This window comes from Phyllopteryx taeniolatus, chromosome 19 (genome assembly GCF_024500385.1).
Source record: "Phyllopteryx taeniolatus isolate TA_2022b chromosome 19, UOR_Ptae_1.2, whole genome shotgun sequence".
NCBI classification, from domain to species: Eukaryota; Metazoa; Chordata; class Actinopteri; order Syngnathiformes; family Syngnathidae; genus Phyllopteryx; species Phyllopteryx taeniolatus.
In genome coordinates, this window is record NC_084520.1 from 4918740 (window position 1) to 4936886 (window position 18147).

The 18147-nt window shown below is 40.4% G+C and overlaps 1 protein-coding gene across 3 annotated transcripts in view; it reads right to left on the bottom strand.

Annotated features, from left to right (window-relative positions):
• The window catches only part of rbfox3a (RNA binding fox-1 homolog 3a), a 585838-nt gene that overhangs the window by 508699 nt on the left and 58992 nt on the right, over positions 1-18147 (bottom strand). For all 3 annotated transcript variants that reach the window (XM_061755993.1, XM_061755991.1, XM_061755992.1), the window contains one exon: positions 877-962. The gene's annotated coding sequence lies outside the window, so the exon portion shown is untranslated. The remainder of the gene's footprint in view (positions 1-876; positions 963-18147) is intronic.

An 18147-nucleotide genomic window follows, 5' to 3' on the forward strand; every position in this document is an offset into this window, starting at 1 on the left:
AAATTTTAATTGCAAATAAAGGAATCAGGTAGAGCAATGACACAAAACACAAAGATGTAATAGTTTTAACCTAGGTAGGCCAAAGCCTGATCTATTTGTGGAATCTTATGCTGATGCTTACAGAGGTCATTGCTTTAGAACTGAATGATTGACGACGCAGGGATGCTTTGTTGCTTTTCCCTAATTGACAAGTAGTGTGATGTTTGTGTAGTGTGATGTATGCAATACGGTATTCATGCATACATTTACAATGTACCTTCACAATGCTGTCGTTTAAAGTCGAGTTGAGCCTTACAAGGTATACCAAATCTGAAATGCTGTACAGACACTTATGCAATTTTATATGACTGTGCGGTAAAATCTAACACGTTTTGGCCAGTCCGCTGGGTCTTTTATTGCCAAGTATTGTATGTCTGGTCTCTCTCCTTGTCTCTCCTTTTTGCCCCTCACTCTGTCTTCAGCCCCTTTGTATCACCTTAGACAGAGAGAATTGTTCGATTAATTACTGTCTGCTGGATGGTGTCACTGCAGAGTCCCGGAACCCCGGGAGGGAAGGCAGCTGCTCCTGTCACAATTACAATGCTCTGCAACAGCCCAAGCTCTCCTCTTTCCCCCACTCCTTCAAGCTACCCTCTCATTATCACAAAACCCTATCTTCTCTTTGAAGAGGGCCCAGTGATAAAGGCAGATCCTGATGCAACTCCAGCCTCCACCTGCCAGTTTGACTCTGACACCACCTGATTCTCAATCAGCGCAGGGATGCCAAGGGCTTTTATAACCAAACCGGTAGCCACTTCAAAGGACCATTCTCTCCATCCTCAGAATGGAGCTATGGAAGTGTTAAAAGTGAAGCAAATCTGACTGGAAGTCAATTACCTGCAGGAGAGATGATTGTGGAAACGTGAGCAGGTGGAGTCGTTTGGTGGGTTACTGTCATGAACGATCGCTCCTTGTTTGTGGACCTATATGAATTAGGAGAAGTAAATACAAATTAAAAAGCAAGCTTTCATTTAAAAACACAGTAAATGGGATACTAAACTTAAGTGATATGAGTGTGGCTTTTATTATCCTGACATCTGTCTTACGACTAGGGTGATGTAGTACAACTAAACCTAAATGACGACAAGTCCAGTCAATCCATAGCTAAGCGTCTTAGCCTTCGTTGTAGGATCTTGCAGTGTGGTTTTTGCAAATTTTACAATTAATGAGAATATTTGTCCCAAAAACTCATCTTCAATCAATCAGTCTCTGTGTTCTCAATGTAAAAAAACAACAACCTTTCAAATTCATCTAGAGCTTTTTTGTCCGTGTTTTCAGTACATCTGAATAGAAGATAATCAAAAGGGTTTTTTTTCACTTAACTCAGAGACTAACCCAGTCACAACTAGCCAATATTTTCCGAAAAACCAGTCAGGTTTTCAAATGCTATAAATTTATAATTCAATCAATCAATAATTCAATCCTTTATTTATATAGCACCTTTTATACTTAAAAAGCAAGGGAAGGCAAATGTATTTACATATTGCATTTCATACACAAGGTAAATCAATGTGCTTTACATGATTAAAAGTATTTTAAAACAAAGAGCAAAATAAATTTAAGAAACAAAGTCCAGAAAAGTAAGACATTTTAAAAGCATTTAAAAAGAGACTAAAAATGAATTTAAAAAAAATAAATCAATAAAAAACATACAGTGCAAGAAAGATCAATTAAAAACACACATGTTCTAAAATGCTCACTCATAAGCATGAGAAAAAGAATAGTTTTTAATCTGGATTTAAAAACATTGAGACTTGGGGCTGACTTCATTTCTGTTGGCAATTTATTCCATTTGCAGCATAACAACTCAATGCTGCTTCATCATGTTTGCTTTGGATTCTGTGCACCACTATCTGACCCAGGTCTGTAGATCTCAGTGACCGACTGGGTTTATATTGCATGAGCATTTCTTAGTGTATTTGGGACCTAAACCATTTAGTGACTTATAGACTAGTAGCAGAACTTCAAAATGTATTCTATAGTTGACTGGGAGCCACTATTGAGACTTGAGAACTGGAGTAATATGTTGTGATCTCTTTGTTCTGGTCAAAACCCACCTGTCCTGTCCTTGCCTGAACAATACTATGATTTCAAAACGTTAACGCATAGTTCCGAACACAATGTATCTACAGAAGTCAGTGTTAGTAAACGATAATACCACCATTTAGACCTGTGCGTAATTTTGATACCAGCGGTCTTTGCCAGTGCCCATGTCATGTTACAAGCACCAGTAATAATCCACAGTGCACCACACACATTGACATTTTTATGAACAAAGTGAATCAAAAGTTTTGATCAAAGATAGTTAAAAACGTTTGACAGGAGGCCTTTATAATCGGAACCGAATCCAAGTTTAATAATAAGGATTAAAGTATGTGCGTAATCATGACCACATCCTCAACACCGCTGTGACTCGTCAAAATTACCAGCGAGTCAGCAGTGCAGTCAGGAGACACAGAAAACAGCCTGCGCATTAGCGATAGGAAACGGTCGAAATTCACCAATCATTTCTCCTTCAACGAATCAAACAAGAAACCATCTAATTCTACACAAACTCGCTTTTCATCATTGCTAGTAACTTGACCGTTTGAGATCGAAGCTTGTAACATTTTCTTGAAAACACTTACCAGGTTCTACCGGCCCTTCCATGTTCCCATCAAGCTCAAATGCTGCCGTATGCTGGTCATATGTAAGCCGAAAATGGTTTTGGGTGATAGATGTCGCAAAATAGTCGACCGTTTGTTATTTTGTCCAAGTTGCTCGAACGAAAATATGACCGACACTTAAAAACGTAAGTCAATATTGTCTCCTACTCCTTCTGAAGCAATTGATTGATCCTTCTATGATTATTTTTGGAGATTATTGCATCAATTGCAAATAGCCGCTTGCTCGTAACGCGGTTTGACCGACAAAGTTACGAGCACGATGGCTATTTCTAATAAGTGCCTCTAACAAATCCTGCCGTGGAATGTCATTAACTTCTGTTGAGTGGTACGTGCACCCTTTTAGCAGATATTGGTTGCATGATTTTTTGCCAATATTTTTTCACACTGTGCATATTTCCGTTGGTGACTGCTAAAATGTCCCACTTCGGCGCTGGTCAATAACCACAAAAATGCGTTTGACATGGTTTATTGCAAAATAATTGGAGGTGGAAAATTCTTGATATTATTTCATATCTACATGTTGATACTCGATTACTGACAATACTGTTGTGTGTTAATATTTGATGCCTTTTAATGTGTTTTGCCGTTAATAATTGCTCGTAACATTTCACCACATAGGCGGCACGGTGGACGACTGGTTAGAGCGTCAGCCTCACAGTTCTGAGGTGCGGGGTTCAATCCCCGTCCCCGCCTGTGTGGAGTTTGCATGTTCTCCCCGTGCCTGCGTGGGTTTTCTCCGGGCACTCCGGTTTCCTCCCACATCCCAAAAACATCCATTAATTGGAAACTCTAAATTGCCCGTAGGCATGACTGTGAGTGCGAATGGTTGTTTGTTTCTATGTGCCCTGCGATTGGCTGGCAACCAGTTCAGGGTGTACCCCGCCTCCTGCCCGATGACAGCTGGGATAGGCTCCAGCACGCCCGCGACCCTAGTGAGGAGAAGCGGCTCAGAAAATGGATGGATGGATGGATTTCACCACATCTGTGGAATGACCCATAGGCAAGTTTTAACTTGACTTCCTGTTTTAAGCATGTAGGTACGCATAGGAACTCAACATTTTGGCACAAAAAATAACTTCACATGACACCGGTAACAAAACTAAAGTAAAACGAGAAGGCATGAAAGAGCGTAATGAATGAAACCAAATCCTCTGTAAAATGTTGATTCCTTTACCTACACACCAATGAGACACAAGGGTAGTGTTTGTGATACTTTGAGACGTTTTTGTGAATTTTGTCCCAATTCACTGAGATGTAAAGTTGATAGTTTGACCTTTAGTGAAGTTTTAGCTCAATGTTATGCTTGTAATGCGACTATTTCTTCTTTCTTTCAAGTATGGTCATTTATATTAAATTTTTGTCTGTCATCAGCTCTTACATTGGTTTGAAGACTAAATAAACTGGGAACCGAATTTTTTTAATTTCAATGATTCCGGGAGAACCGGAATGTTAGTCCTGGTACCAATCGCTCGTGAAGCATTGCATTTAAAAACTGAATCTCAATAGTACCAATCGGTTCTCGATGCCCGACCCTAGTCAATGAAGACCGCAGCATGTTCCGAAAACTAATGTGGACGAGCACGAGCACAAGCCCTGTGACCCACTTCCATAATTGGGAAACCAGTATCAGGTTAGCTTCCTTCTCCGTTCACTGAGAGGGAGAATAGACAAACTAAAAAAAAACGCCTTTAACTGCCAGAAAATGGAGTACATTTATTGTAATACTTTTAAGTTCCAGAAAATGGCAGGTGGCTCAAATGAGTATTACATATCACTAGGAGGCCACATTGCAATTGATCCTCCTCCTCCCTTTTTCCACACACTACTTTGTCACTGTCATTGAGATAAATTGTGACTCAGTCATCACTAAACCTCTGTATGCACACATTCACTATTCACCATTGACCACCCAAGGCAAGTCAGACAGAAGAATGTGACCGCCCCTGCTTGTGCAACGTTATATTGACCTCTACACTGTAATCATTTCCCACTGACTCTACATACTAGTGAAGCCTGATTGAGTCACACGAGTAGCAAACTGGTGGGGAAACACAGTATTCCAAACAAAAATAAGGGGACGAAGGAAAGGAAAGGCCCAGGACTAGAAATGATGACTTGACAGACTTGATTCTTCTTAATTTTATATGTCGGGTATAACGATAAACTATAAAGTTTATTAGTCTATCACGTCTGCCCTGTGACGCTACCTTGTCACGGTTGGCTTGCATGCTCCATGACCCTGAAAGCCAGTCAGTCGCTCTCTTCTGCCACATCCCAACCATTCCGCTGACTCCTCCTCTACTGATGCCCACACCGCTTGCTGAATAAGTGACCTCTTGACCTTCCTCTGCACCATGTTGTAGCAAGATGTTGCACCACTACACAGGCCAGCTCTTCCTCCCACCAGTGCACTGTGCTGTAACTGTGACTCAGCCACATTCGCAGCCTCTGCTGTCCCCTAGCTTTCCCAATATTCCATCTACAACTCTGATAGACTCTATTCCTAAACTCAACCCATATTCCAACGTCAATGTCTCGAACTATATTTGGCAAATCTTTCATGCTGCATATGTGACTTGCCTACAACATACTCTTCCGCACTCCACATAGACACAGATGCAGACACCTGGTAGTCAGTTTTGAAATGGTTTCATTCACTTTCGGCCATTACGTCAGTTATAATAAGTCCCTTAACCAAACCTTTCACCGCTGTCTACTGTATATCAACTACCTTGTGGATTTTCTCACATGGGCTCAGATATGGGCTGAAATATGTGCCAGCATGAACTGAATTTGAATCATTTATATTTGAATTTGAATTTCTACACTTGAATAATTGCATTTACAAACTGAATTTTAAAAACAGAATTTGAATGTGTATTGTTTAATTTGAAACATTGCATTTAAAAAGTGAATCTGAATAGTATAATTTGAAATTGAATTTATTAGTTTGAAACTGAAGTCCAATAAACTTGAAAGTGAATGTCAGAATTTTTTATCCCCAATGAAAATTCAAATTATATATTTTCACGTTCAGTTTGATAATTTCAGATTCAGTTCGACACATTTAATTTCAAATTAACTGTTATTTTGTGTAATTATCAGCTTTCCCTAACCTTTGTGGAATGCATCATACGGTCAGAAAGAGATAAAATGGTGCTTCCTTTCGAACATAGGAAGGGACATATCACACCGACGTGACTAATTTGTCTTTCCGTTTTTTTCCCAACATAATGTCATAATGTGATCTCCATGCTTTATGCTTTACTGACACCTAGGGGGAAAGCTATGATAAAGGTTAAAATACTGTAGCTGGTTAGAAGATCTGAGTTTCCGGAGAGTCCCTATGTCACGTGATTAAAAAATGAACGCGCTGATTGGCCGAAGAGATCTGTGTATCGCCGACTGATTGCTTTTCCTGACAGTTCCCGGATTGCTGTCACAGCTCATTTGGAATTGAATTTGTCGATCTGAATCTGAAATGATCAAACTGAATGTGAAAATATATCATTTGAATTTTCATTGCTGATACAAATTCTTACATTCACTTTCAAGTTTATTGGACTTCAATTTCAAACTAATAAATTCAAATTATACTATTCAGATTCAGTTTTTAAATGCAATGCTTCAAATCAAGGCGGCACGGTGGTCGACTGGTTAGAGTTTCTGCCTCACAGTTCTGATGACCGGGGTTCAATCCCCGGCCCCGCCTGTGTGGAGTTTGCATGTTCTCCCCGTGCCTGCGTGGGTTTTCTCCGGGCACTCCGGTTTCCTCCCACATCCCAAAAACATGCATGGTAGGTTAATTGAAGACTCTAAATTGCCCGTAGGTGTGAATGTGAGTGCGAATGGTTGTTTGTTTGTATGTGCCCTGCAATTGGCTGGCAACCAGTTCAGGGTGTACCCCACCTCCTGCCCGATGATAGCTGGGATAGGCTCCAGCACGCCCGCGACCCTAGTGAGGAGAAGCGGCTAAGAAAATGGATGGATGGATGGGTGCTTCAAATTAAACAATACAAATTCAAATTCTGTTTTTAAAATTCAGTTTGTAAATGCAATTATTCAAATATTAATGATTCAAATTCAGTTCCTGCTGGCACATATTTCAGCCCATAGGAAGATTCCTTACGTGCCACCAGTCTGTGTCAGGATTTTAAATCCGCCACTACATTCTAGGTCTGAAAGACATTTTTTGGTTTGTATATCGAGCCTGTATGCACTGTCCAAAACTACCAAGAAAAAAAACAATTTAACTTACTCTCACAATTGACCTAAAGCCACATAAGCAATACAGGATCATCTGCCGAACCAAAGTAAGCTTTCATATTGTATTTAAAGAGTGCTTCCTATCGCTGGTCAGAAGCCAATGACTTCTAAAGACTCAAAGTCCGGTCTGGGTCCCACATCTCTACCTTGTCTGTCATCTGATTGTATCGATTGACCATTTGGAGCCAGAAACTCCAAAGAGACAGGCATTATTACAAGAAGATAAGGCAACCTACTGCAATTAACCACCGCTCCCTTGGCAGCTTTGGCTAGGGACCAGCTCTCATCCTAAGCAAGAAATAAATTACCTCATTTTGCCTGCAGTCATTAAAATATAGGAACAATTAAATAAAGGAATTAATTCTAATTGCTGCAGCCACTCAAGGGACATATTTTAACAGTGGTACAAAGTACTATATGACTATTACACAACATTCATTTAAAAAAAATGCAGTTTCTGTGCTCCTCTTTTATAGACAGGCCGGAAAAAGATGTTTAACACTGTTGTCAGGACATTTTGTAAGGTTAGATAGAGGGTCATTCTCAAAGGTCCCCTGAGGAGACATTTTTCATTAGGATAAATAAATCTTGTCATGAGGTTTAGTGTGTGGCCTTCACGGAGAAGGACAGGAATTTCCTTTAAATGTCATTTGCCATTTTATGCAGGAATAATTTTATCAAGCAAACAGAGTATGTAACTTACACAGCTGTCTCTGAAAAAGTGTTTGTGAGAAAAGCCAAAATGTGTCTCGATAAAGGTCTGGAGACGACAGTACGTTAGAATTACAATGCCCAGCGATGAAGGCAGGGTCTCATCTCTTGCCAAGCCGTAGGAATGAATGAGAAAGTTTATGGAATTACTGTATTCATTAGAGTTAAATACCTCATCATCACTAGACTTTACACCGATTTGATCGAGCTGATCGGTATCGGCCGATATTTACCATTTTATGCTGATCGGCTGATCGGCTTTAATGTCATAATTCGCCGAGCCGATCAATGACGTCATTGAACGGCTCCACAAAAGACATTAACTCCGCGTCGCCGCGTGCACAGTATATTTGAATCCAAAAGCTGGTTTATTTTTGTTGCGTCTTTTGACGTAGTACTGTAAATATCTGACGGCCAAAGAAGTTATTAAAAAAATATAAATTAATAAATACAAATTTTAAAAAATAACGTTGGCGGTGTGGAACAGACAACACGTCTGAGACAGACAACATGTAATGCCCGGATCAGACTACAAGACAAATTTGCTCTTTCACGATTGCACTGTCAGACTACTGCAATAAATCTTGTATTCCGATACCACCACATCCCGTTTTTTACAATCATTGGGCTTTATCTTGTCAACTCAAATGCGACCGGATACACTCGTTACCGTGGCAACGACAACTATATTGAGGTGCTTGCTTGAGGTATGTTCACATACTTTTAATACGATACGGCTCACAACCAGACAATAAAATGTTATGTAGCCTTGCAAGCTAGCGGTAGCACGAACGCTTGGACGTAAACATGCCGCAGTTCTGTCGAATCATGCGCTAAAGTTTCGGTGTGGGTGAAGTAATTTAATTAAAAATAAAGTAATTTAATTACAGTAAGTTAGCATCCATTATTTCTGTCATGTAATGTTGGTTTGACCTGACTGATTAGAATACACGATCTGACTAGAGCAGTGATTTCCAACCTTTATGGAGCCAAAGAACATATTTTACAATTGAAAAATCTCACGGCACACCAACAAACAAAAAAGTCACAAAAAGTGGATACATTAATTACTGTATTTACTTCTTGCCATCTAATAGAAGACCATTCATTTGTTCTGTCTGTCACTATGCCTCACTGGCATAAATAGAGGAACAAAGATACATTATTGTTAATATTTTTTTGCAATTAAGTACACAAGTATATACAGCAAATGAAAAGGTCATTTAAATAGACATATTCCTCCATCTTTTGATTGGAGATCGGTTATCGTTTTTTTTTTAAACTCGCTGATCGGTGATCGGCCCCAAAAATCCTGATCGTGTAAAGCCTAATCATCACATCTAAGCCTTGCCTTGTTTATATGTGAATTTATAATTCCAGCTAATTCTACATCAGATTATCACATTGCCATGCTTTTGCATTAAACCCTGTGGAATATTACCATGGTTTTTACATCCAAAAGGCAAAAGATGGGTGTTATTTTTAGCTGCTTTGAGCTCACTTGCTTTCTGATTGACTTCTAAAGGTTGGAATAAACTTTTTAAAGGGGAATGTTAATAAGCATACGGCCACTCTGCAGGTAATTAGCTTGGGGATGAAAAGAATGCCGCCGACTTGAATTTGGCTTCCATTTCAACTACTGTTGTGTTGTGCAGCTTGAGAGGGCCGTATTGAAAGTGAGAGCCCCTCACCAGCCAGCAGGGAAACAAGCCCAGCACATTGAAATTCTCTCACTTTTCAAAAAGAGAGCCACTATAGCCCTTTTTTGTGGTTCCATGAAAATTAAGGCTATGCCCAAATTGTCTTGTATTTATATCTTCAACTGGTGCTTGACAGTATGCTTGTTGACTCATGATTGGGACACAAACATATGTATAACAAAAAAAGCTAAATCCTAAGAGCTTGTTTTGAGAAGATTAAAATGTGCAACAGATATTCTGAGTATTTTCTCAAATGGTACAAGTTTATTTGAGACGAGCAGGAAGGAATTTTCTCGGTGTGATTTTTTTTTTACTCAGAACTGCGACTCTTCAGGGACCAAATGTGCTGATAACAACACAAACCTGTTTTCATTATATAGTCAAACCAATTTTCAAAGACATTTTAGCTTTTACAATTTGGAGTCAGACCAAAATTTTCAGGAAATGTCACAACCTTTATATATTAACCCTGGTGATTATCTTTGAGTGTATTTTGACTTTTCTTTGACAAGAAGGAGTGAGTGAGTGATTAGGTAGACTACTAAATCAGCTAATGGCGCTGTTATATACTTAACCACCGAATAGTTAGCCTTTCTGTAATTTGTCAATTGGTATCAAAAGGTAGAGTTTTTTTTATGTGCATATATGTTGCACATACAGCTACAGAATATGTAACAATCTGCATTCAATTAGCGGCCGTTCTCCTCTTACCCTTGTGCTACTGTTAAGAATGTTAAAATGTAACCACTGCTTGTACAGATAAAAGATTTTATGATGGCAACTGTTTTAACTTTGGAACAGGTCATTCTGAATATAATTAATCCAAACTGAAAATATGTGAACAAATTGTCCACACCTATTCGGTATCACAGAATTTATTGGCAGCCGTTGAGATTCCACTCCACGCACAGTATGAAAAAAAAGCGATTTACTTGCACAGATGTTTATGAAACTACGATAAAGAAATGTCAGAATAATTTATAAGCCGCTCAAGGCTTTAAAGCACTTTTAAATCTCAAGGTGAATAATTGTAGTGCTAATAACCTTAATATTGCACAAACCTAGAGCATGGGGTGCATGGACAGAGCAAGACACGCTTTTCTAAAATAAAAGATGGCATTTACTGGTGACAAAAGCCATATGATTAATAAAGGACTGTTAAAACTGTCGAATCCACTAAAATAAAAATAAGGAAGTAAAAGAACTCACTCGCTCAGCACCAAGACAACAAATATACCTTTTTTTTCTTTTTTTTTTTAAATGTAAGATTACGCCAACTCAGGTTGTCTCTGAATTAGATGCTATCCAACTATTGTTCCTGGATCATTTACTGCTGACAGAATCAACCAGACACTGGCATCGGTAGCACATCTGGCGCCAGCCACCTCCTGTATCTGCTGACCTACCTTGAACATAGCAGCAATTTACTAAATAATGTTTTCCATGTGGGCACATGGACATACAGGATGATCTCCTGAGTTTGAAATTGGCAATTGGCTAATAATACTGCCAAAAAAAGAAGATGCCGTCTTGATTTCAGGTGAATTATACTCCTTGCCGAATAGATGCCTTAATTCTGTATTATACACTACAGTGAACACCCCTTGAAGGGAAGGGGCTTGGCAGATTTCGTTGCCTACCATATCTTGAGTGGTTCAGTTTAGTGTCTATATTATAGTCTAAATTGTGGGCCGGTCTCTTGGAGAGAGAGAAAAAAAAAAGAAGACGGGTGGGGCGGGGGAATCAACAGCATCATCGCATTGGTCACGGAGGACTGCCAGCCCACTGGGCATTTGCCCGATGGCTATTTCACCCCTGGCCAACGAAGATCACTGTCAGGGACCAATTTTTGACATCTGACATTCACAATGACAGTCTTTCTGGAAATGTCAATTGCTCTTTGTTCTAAGACGAACAACACCTGGCAAGACCCTAACTTGGACTATCCTGAAGAACTGTGTTATATCATTGAACAATATTTCAGTAAACCCTCACCAGTAAGGTGACTAAATGGTAATTGTTATTTTGCACTACTTATCAATGCTAGACAGATGTTTGGCTTCACCACAAGGCCACTCTTAATTCATCCCTTCTGAGCAGCACTTCTGGGTAGCTTTTGCTCACACTGCAGGAAAATCTGATTTGTTACTCTAAAGATCTTCAGGTCCTGGAGCTCTACTGTCCATTACAGCCAGTACAGAAATGTTTTTTACGAGTGATCAGATTTTAATTTTTTTTTTTTTAACATTTCCGGGCAGTGTAATGCATTTTTAATATTTACAGGGAGCGGAACCCGAGGGTACTTTAGTTTCTTAGTTTCAGAGCTATAGTTTCCTTTTTCTAAAATCAGTTCATACAATCGGCGGCACGGTGGACGACTGGTTAGAGCATCAGCCTCACAGTTCTGAGGTGCGGGGTTCAATCCCCGTCCCCGCCTGTGTGGAGTTTGCATGTTCTCCCCGTGCCTGCGTGGGTTTTCTCCGGGCACTCCGGTTTCCTCCCACATCCCAAAAACATGCATTAATTGGAGACTCAAAATTGCCCGTAGGCATGACTGTGAGTGCGAATGGTTGTTAGTTTCTATGTGCCCTGCGATTGGCTGGCAACCAGTTTAGGGTGTACCCCGCCTCCTGCCCGATGACAGCTGGGATAGGCTCCAGCACGCCCGCGACCCTAGTGAGGAGAAGCGGCTCAGAAAATGGATGGATGGACAGTTCATACAATCTTGATACTATTTCTTTCCACTTGACAATTGGGATTTTTTTCTTTTTAAAAAGTGAGCACAACTGCAACACCTTTTGTCATGATCCGTGTTTTTGTTGACCTGGTTTTGATTAGATTTAGTTTGTTTCATGTTCATGTCTTGTCTGCTCGTTTGGTTTCCATCTCCAACTGTTCTTGTCCATGCTCTACCTTGTGTCAACCAATCAGCTCCCTCCAGTCACTTGTGTCTTGTCCAGGTTTGCCTCGTCGATTCGTTTGTATTTAATTCCCTGGGTTTGTTCGGTCTTTGTCGGACCATTGTTGCGCTCTTATCATATATCCCTAATTTTGTCATGTATTCTGTAGTGGCAAGTGTTTTGTTTCTTAGTATTTCTTTGTCACTTGGATTCTTGATTTTCTGTGACTTTGTGAATTTAATATTTACATTTTTACATGGTTCTTGTTAGCGTTTTTTTTTTGTCTTTGAAAAAAAAAAATAATAATTTTTGAGACTCCTGCACTCCTGCGTTGCCCCCTTGCTTACCTGCGCTGTGGTCCCCCACTTTTTTTTTTCCAACATCGCCACAAAGCCATAACACTTTATGAATGTTAAAAATGGTATTTAAAATGCCTGAATAGCAAATAAGTTTCATGTTGACAACAAATTGACCTTGGATCAAATTATTTTTCATTTATCATATTTCCTTTGTTGAAAAATTGTTTGGAAAACCAAACATCGGTCCACCAGTGTCCTCAAACTTTTGACTGTGGAAGAGCTGAGAATTACCCTTCTAGGATTAACAAATAGCTGTAGGAGAAATTGCTGGAAAACACTATTGCTTCCATTTACTAAGACATTTTCAACAAATGCATCTCTGATTGAAAATTGAAAAGAATGAAGCTCCCTAACTCTAAAATTCAGAGTTGGGAAGTAGGCAGTAATATACTTATGTCCAAATTTAACATTAACTAACAAAGAAAATGATCGCACACAAATACAGGTGCATTTGTTACAGCCCGAAAAATAACAATAATAATAAATAATGGTAGTAGATGTCCTCGTCGGTGGGTTTGCAACTGGGATGTGACAGAGGGGTAGATGGCAAGTGAGAGTAGAGGAGTGCAGGATGAACTAGAGGAGGAGGAGTAGCTGTCAGATGGTTATGCATGGCTGCACTTAAGTCGCATTGACGCAAGGCCAAGCTGAGCTGTTCCCAGACACTAACCTCGAGACACACACACACACACACACACACACACACACACACACACACACACACACACATCCCAGTCAGACTCTGACTGCAGATGATTTTTTTCCCCCCTCAGTCACAATGGCCACTTATTCATCTCCAGTGGTGAGTGACAGAAGAAGTGGTCAACTGCAACTCGTGAAATGATACACAGACTGACCTCTGACCTAACCAACGCCCTCGGGATGCCGGAACATATGTAAACACACACACACACACATTCGCACACTTCTGACCCACTTGACACGTGAAGCTGAACTTTAACATTAACGCTCACTGTGCAACTGCTGTCAGTTTGTGCGCATGTGTGAAGATGGGTATCAGAAGTGGAGAGCTGGATTTGAAGCAGAAAGAAGCTTAGAGTGGAGTGTATATAATGCGAGGAGCAGAGAGGGGAAATGTGGAGAGAGGGGATGAAGAAGGGATTGCAGTGCATGTAAGAGGCAAGCAAAGAGTCGAGGGCGGATTGAGGAAGAGGATGCTAAAGGAGTAGTGCTGGGTGCCATCTCTCCGTTCACCAGCACAGAGTAACGGAAGCAGGGTCCCTATGGAGACATTGATAACCCAGAGGTCACAACAAATCTAGACTCATTTTGTTGACCTGTTGAGAGGTGTCCTACATGGGGGTTGACCAATTCTTCTACCTGTAGGAGCAAAGCACAAGTAGACACTCTCACACAATCAAAAATAGAGAGAGTAGAATTAAGTTTTTGGCTCAGTGGGCTACTGGATTTTACAGTACAGGCAGCTTTCTCAATTTTCTCTTGCCAACAGAATTTCAGGAACACAGACGAGGGGGGTTCGGAAGGTTTTGCTAATTCATTTATAGAATTGTTCAATTAAGTGTGGGTGTATTTTTGTTGCAGTGAGTGTATCAAAATGATCTGTATAGTTTGGTAAAGTTACTAAACATATTAACAACTAAGAATGAAATCACGAGTGAGAAAAATTTGTTCCCAGTTTTCTCTTGAATTGATGCTCGGAGGAAATTTGAGGATGTAGACATCGTAATTACAAATCAACCAGAAAGATTAGTAGTTACAATTATTCCTCGATAAAACAATTTATGGTACAGAACTACTCTTAAAAATTTGAAAATGTAATTTGAGGGTTTTTTTTTTTAATATATTTTCATAACATTTCAACCATCTTTACTATCATACAAGTTAAAAAAAAAAAAAAAAAAACTTAAGCACTGTTGTCGTAAAATGTAAGACCAGTAAAATGTGTTCAAGCTCAACCTTCATGATAAGGAGAGTATTATTGCTTGAAAAAAGTCACCTTGCACAAAGAGTTCCAGCTTTCCAATTTTAAGCATTTTTAAATGCTATATTGTGTAAAAAGTCTCACAAGACATATTGTATTGAATATTATAAACAGCATAGATAATGGATGGAATATATGAATATATGATGTTTTGAGGGCTAACATACAGAATTTTGCACGACTTGTTTGGAGAAAAAAAATCATTTAATTTGTAATTGGATCATAACTGAAATCAAAGTTTTTGCACTCGTTTTTAAGAGTGTTTAATCCAAAACTTGAATAGTGCAAGTTTTTGTGTTCTAAGTGTATCTAAGTGTTTTGTTTTTTTATTCTCCCTCACAGTCTGACTCCAGGCTGTGGTAAAACATTCCCATGCTGAAAACAAATTTTTCCTTTCAAACTAAATGTAGAAAAAAAAAACTATATAATTGATATTACATTGCTCGGTGTAAAAAAAATAAAAAATAAAAACTTTATCATCAGCAATGTTACAACAACTCACGTTTTATTGTAACATTTACAAACAAACCTGTTCCTATTTCTGTAAATGAAGAACCTTTCTGAAAATGTGTGGAGTTAATCGCACAGTGAGTGTGTCAAGGACAATGTGAGCACTTTCCTTACACTGGAATGTCCTATCATCAAACAATGCATGCATAACTAATCAATATACAACTACAGAAACTAAAAGCAGAACTATTTCTTTTCAAAATGCAAACGCTATCAATCACTTTTCACCTTCCAACCATCCAAAATGGATAGTTTTAATTTTTGGATGGACGAGCCTGAACGTCACAAGCGGCTACCATGCCGTTTTGTTGCTGCACAGGATGCTTTTTAAGGAGGGGTTTAATTTCACACTACATTAAGTCTTTTGCAAAACAGACATGTTGGCAAATAGTTTTCGGAATGCCTCCCCCCTTCCCCTCTCTTATTTACCATGAGACAAAGATAACAAAGCCAACATGAAATGAAACAATTTCCCCATGTGTATGCAAATTTCTCTTTGTTGTATTTTTTTTTTATTATTCTCATTTGAGACTAAATTTGAGGTTAAATTTCTGAACCAGCAGCAAGTTTGCCTGTTGAATAAACGTTTTCAGTTTACTGTTGGCATCTTGACTCATCCTCCTCTTAATTTCAGCCCCCATGGCCCATTTATTCAAAATGTGTGATGGCTACAGTATCCATGTCCTACAACACATTTAATCAACCACTTATCAGTTGGACTACTTATTACTACCTTGTATAAACCTGCTCTGCTGCCAAGGTGTTTCATTTGTAAAAAATAGTTAATGCCATTCAGGTCTGTTCTACGTTTTATTACACACTAACTTTTCAAGAGTTGTATTTTTTGCCGATGGCCATTCATCAGCACCATGGCTGATGGGTATTTCCTATCTGCATGGATGGCATCGGTTTGATTATTAAGTGAAACGTCTGGGAGGAGCATGAACACCTCAAAATCTGAGGTCATGGTATTCAAGCCCAACTAGGTTGAGGTCACCCTACCTACCTGGGTCACCCTACCTACCTGGGACACCCTGGAGGGAAGATGTCTCAGATTAAGGTTAGAAACACCTTTCGTCCCCCAATGGAATTGGAAGTGGTGGATTTACATCATTCAAGATTCTGAGCTTATTGTTTCGGCCGGAGGTACAGTATATGCTATTGAATGTCAGTGCATTTGGCAGTAAGGCGTTCCCAGGCCAGCCGAAAGACACAGTCTCTCCAGTGTGTCCTGGGTCGTCCCCGAGGTCTCCTCCCGGTGGGACGTGCCCGGAACACATCACCGGGGAGGCGTCCAGGAGGCATCCGAATCAGATGCCCCAGCCACCTCATCTGGCTCCTCTCGATGTGGAGGAGCAGCGGCTCTACTCTGAGATCCTCCCGGATGACCGAGCTTCTCACCCTATCTCTAAGGGAGAGCCCAGACACCCTGCGGAGAAAACTCATTTTGGACGCTTGGATCCGGGATCCTGTTCTTTCGGTCACGACCCACAGCTCGTGACCATAGGTGAGTATAGGAACGTAGATTGACCGGTAAATCGAGAGCTTCGCCTTTCGGCTTAGCTCCTTCTACACCACAACGGCCGATACAAAGTCCGCATCACTGCAGACGCTACACCAATCCGCCTGTCGATCTCCCGTTCCATTCTTCCCTCACTCGCGAACAAGACCCCAAGATACTTGAACTCCTCCACTTGGGGCAGGATCTCATCCCCGACCTGGAGAGGGCACGCCACCCTTTTCCAACTGAGGACCATGGTCTCAGATTTGGAGGTGCTGATTCTCATCCCAGCCACTTCACACTCTACTGCGAACCACTTCAGTGAGAGTTAGAGATCACGGCCTGATCAAGCCAACAGAACCACATCATCTGCAAAAAGCAGAGATGCAATACTGAGGCCACCAAACCAGACCCCCTGTGCGCCTCGGCTGGGCCTTGAAATTCTGTCCATAAAGGTTATGAACAGAATCGGTGACAAAGGGCAGCCTCGGAGGAGTCCAACCCTCACCGGAAACGAGTCCGACTTATGATATGCGGACCAAACTCTGACTCCGGTCGTACAAGGACCCAACGTACCGATCCCCCTGATACGGGCTCCCATACTCCCGAAGCACCCCCCACAGGACCCCCCAAGGGACATGGTCAAACACCTTCTCCAAGTCTACAAAACACATGTAGACTGGTTGGGTGAACTCCCATGCACCCTCGAGGATCCTGCCAAGGGTGAAGAGCTGGTCCACTGTTCCACAGCCAGGACGAAAAAAACCACACTGCTCATCCTGAATCTGAGATTCGACTTCAAAATATTTTTGATAAATTCGTTTTGTAAAGTGTATATTTTTATCCTATAGTGTGCACATGCCAATTGGTCCTTTTTTTTCGTCCTCTTTTAGAAAACCACGAATACACCCAGGCACCCACACAACTGTACAAAAATGCACAAAGAGAGAAGTTTATTGAAGGGAAAAATTGAAGGAGGAAAAGCCACACATTTGTCAAAGTGCATCGATTGAGTTGGCCTTAAGTGGTGTTTGGCCACACACTCAGTCGATGTGAAGACAGCCCACTTATCTGACTGGAAACAATGAGAAAGGAGAATAACTTTACTAGTTTAGTTTACTAGTGATTCGAGCAGTTTAAGAGAATATGGAAGCTGGTTGCGCATAACCCCTTGAGTGGCTCGTAACTCTGGGAAACTGCAAGCCATAGTGGCTGGTGAGCAAAAAACGTTTATGTCAAGACATAAGACATGTATGAGTACAAAAATATAATTTCTAAAAGACCATTTCAATTACATTGATTTGAGTTCAATCAATAATGGATCAGATAAACAGGCAAGTGCTACGCAGCTCATAAAGTCTCACAAGGCAGCAGCTATATTTATGCCCAAAACAAGTGTCAGATCTGCTGCCTCTCCTCCTTGAGCCCCACCTCTTCCCTTCTGTATGCGTGTCTGTGTGCCGGTTTGGAGATAGGCGTGTTGGAGCAGAGACCCAGCTGAAACAGTCATTGTCATGTTTGACTGCAGTTTT